Raw genomic sequence first — 3,557 nt, forward strand, 5'->3', positions numbered from 1 at the left:
ACAACTATTATATTTGATTTGATTCCTTCTGGCTTAACTTACAATTTTTTCTTCTTTTTCCTTAATTTGGCCAGCTTGCTCAAATTGCTATGAAATCCTTGTTAATGTGGGAATTCCCCTGAACTTTTTCCATTCCATTAATAGTTATCTCCCCTTTCCTTTACTGGTGCTCACAATCAAACTCTTATTTTTTTTTTTTTATTACAGGAAAATGAGATATTATCTCTCCCATTTGGATACTCTATTCTCTTATAATTTCTCCAATTTGGGTGCTACTTTCCTCTGCCAGTAAGATATGCAGAATACTTTTACTTTCCTTATTTTCTTATTCTTACCCCAAGAGCCTTTGGGATGTGTTCACTCTGCAAGCCCTGCCTTCCAACTCCTAGGTTTTGCTGAAATGGCATAGTACTTTTATTTCTAGATCTTATTAGAATTTCCTTTGCAGTATTTCACCTTTATTTTAAGAATCCTTGTTCAGCATTACACATTTCTAGTCTATAATTATTTCTATTGAACTATATATGTATATATATTTATGCACAATAATACATGTATACACATGCATATATATAGGTAAATGTATAGATATATGTGTGTGTATGTATATATAAATATGACTTATTACTGACCCCTATTTCCTCTCTTCTTTGTTATAATTCATTTGATTTTGGTTGGAGTCCTTTAAAAACGATTTTCTTCAGAGAGTGCTATAATTTTTGAATTCTTGCATATTTGTAAGGATTGGACATTTTGGATCCTTGCATATATGTAAAGTAATAAGTTTTTAAAACTCCTATAGGTGAATGATGACCTGGCTAGGTATAGGTCTTGACCCCAGATATCTGTAGATGTTATTCCACTCTTTTTTTTTTTTTTTTCTGAAACTTAACTAGTCCCATATTAGGTCTCCCAGATCTGCCTTCAAAATCTCACATATTCTCTCATGATTTCAATTTCTTTGTATTTTTCTCTATGGTTTGTGATATTTCTCATACTTTATCTTCCAAGACACTAATTCACATCTCATCCTTATCTTTTTCCTTAAATCATCCACTTCATTTTTTTGGTTAAAAAAGCGTGTGTTTTAGTTTCAGGATATTTACATTGGGCTCTTGTTGTTGTTGTCATTTGTCTCCTCTGGTGACCCTTTAGAAGCCTGTTCTGGATATTAAGTATGTTCCTCCCTTTGTCGCTACCAGCCTCTTGGGTTTGTTGTTTCCCTTCTTTGCCTAATCCCCGTAGCTAGGAAACTGACTTGGTTGTGGAAGAGGCCCAGTCAGAGCAGGCAGACAGGTAGGCAACCCCCTATTGAGATAGCAGGAGGAACTCTATGATCCTGGGTCTCACGGCCCCAAAGGTGTAGCACCCTCTGCTCACCTGTTCAATTCCTCCTTAGCTTTTCAGGGGCCAGAGAGACTTGAGTGTGTATGTGTGGCAAGAGTTGTGGGTCAGAATCTCACCTTGGCTCTCTTAGGGGGAGAAAACCCCACTTTAACTACCCAGCCTATTTCTTCCAAGCCCTTGCCTCCTGTTGGCCTCAGCAGCTGCTTGGCTCAGAACTGGTGGGTGGTGTTTTATGTGGAGGGAAAGTAGACACATTAAGCTGCTGCTGTCCCAGAATCCATTTCTTCACTCTCCATTCAGTTATTCTGATCTCTTTGTGTGTTAGTGTGCCACTAAGGCAGAGTTTTAATTACTGTGAAATTAAAGTGAAATTTGCTTCCTGGTAAGGCATGTCTTCCTTCTTTGTTTCTCTTTTCCAAATTTACCTTGGCTCTTCCTATGCATTTCCTCTTCCTGACTAATATTGGAATCAGCCTGTTGTTCCTCAGAACAGCTCCTTGTTGACTTCTTGGAAAGGATTGAACTAAATTTATAATATAGAAAGGATGGCCATCACTCCAAGATTGCACTTTCCCATCCAGAAACAAAATAACCATTTATTCAAGACCTCTTTTATATCCTTTAGTAAAGTTTTATGGTATTTTTAATCTGGACTGTGGACATTTCTTTTTAAGTTTACTATTAAATATTTTTATAGTTTTATATTTGGAACGTTTAGCTTTTTATTATAGAAAATTCCAAATGTATTCAAAAGTAGACAGAATAGTATGATGAACACTCATGCGACCATCACACAGCTTAAAAACTTTTTTCATTAAAATTTTTAATTGTGGCGAAATATACATAACATTAAATTAACCATTTCAAGTGTACAGTTTGTTAGTGTTAAGTACATTTCCATTGTTCTACAATCAATCTCAAGAACTCTTCCATCTTGTAAAACTGAAACTCATTACCCATTAAACAAAAACTCCCCATTCCTCCCTTTTCCCAGCCTGTGGCAACTACCATTCTACTTTCTGTCTTGGTGAATTTGACTACTCTAGGTGGTTCTTGTAAGTGTAATCACACACTAAGTGTCTTTTTGTGACTGTCTCATTTCACTTAATTTCCTCGAGTTTCATCCATGTTGTAGCATGTGTTAGGATTTTCTTCCTTTTTAAGGCTAAATAATATTTCATTGTATGTATAGACCTCATTTTGTTTGTCTGTTCACCTGTTGATGGACACTGGATTGCTTCCACATTTTGGCTATTGTGAAAATACCATCACTCAGCTTTAACAGTTATCAACTCAGAGGCAGTCCTGTGTCATCTATAATCCTTACATTTTTCCCTTCTATATTATTTTGAAGCAATTCTGAATGGAGTATTTTACAAATTTTATACATACATATACATATACATATACATATACATATACATATACATATACATATACATATACATATACATATACATATACATATACATATACATATACATATACATATACATATACATATACATATACATATACATATACATATACATATACATATACATATACATATACATATACATATACATACGTGTGTGTGTGTGTATTTAAACATCTACAGCACCTGGTATTCCTAGGTGGTCTCCCATCCAAGTACTAACCAGGCCCAACCCTGATTAGCTTCTGAGATCAGATGAGATCAGGCATGTTCAGGGTAGCATGGCTGTAGACGCAAATTATATTTTCTATTTGGTTGAAGACCATTCCCAGAGAAAATCAGAAACCAATACTATATTTTACTTCAAATAACTTAAATCTGTTTGGCATAAAAATGAAGGGCAGATGAGGTAAAAAAAAAAAAAAAAAAAAAAAAGAAAGAAAAAAAAGCTGCCATAGAAAGAGTGGATAAGGAAGAAGTATGTCAGAGAGTGGCTCAGGCTTATCACACGTACATGAGCTTCTTCTGCTCTCCTTTACTGTCACCTCCTTCTCCCTCAGATCTCTTATCCCCAGATACCTAAAGCAAGTAGGACTCCAAAGTTCACAGACCACTCACTGCAACCATCTGGTTTGGGGGCCTTGGAGAAGGTACTGCAAATCTCAGTCCACTTGCCTACAGCTGGGACATCTTGCTTTGGCAATGCTAGGGCTGGAGTAAAGCTATGCCTTAAACATGCTGACACTGCCTTGGGAGCCAAGGTCTATTCCTGGAGAAGAGATTAGTGGAAATT

At 36.0% G+C, this 3,557-nt stretch overlaps 1 non-coding gene across 1 annotated transcript; it reads right to left on the reverse strand.

Annotated features, from left to right (window-relative positions):
- Positions 1-2,938: 2,938 nt before the first annotated feature.
- On the reverse strand, positions 2,939-3,057 carry LOC111734400. The gene has a single exon (XR_002778438.1). It is a non-coding gene; the product is annotated as a 5S ribosomal RNA (ribosomal RNA).
- Positions 3,058-3,557: the final 500 nt, after the last annotated feature.

This window comes from Pteropus vampyrus, unplaced genomic scaffold (genome assembly GCF_000151845.1).
Source record: "Pteropus vampyrus isolate Shadow unplaced genomic scaffold, Pvam_2.0 Scaffold14, whole genome shotgun sequence".
In the NCBI taxonomy this organism is placed as follows: Eukaryota; Metazoa; Chordata; class Mammalia; order Chiroptera; family Pteropodidae; genus Pteropus; species Pteropus vampyrus.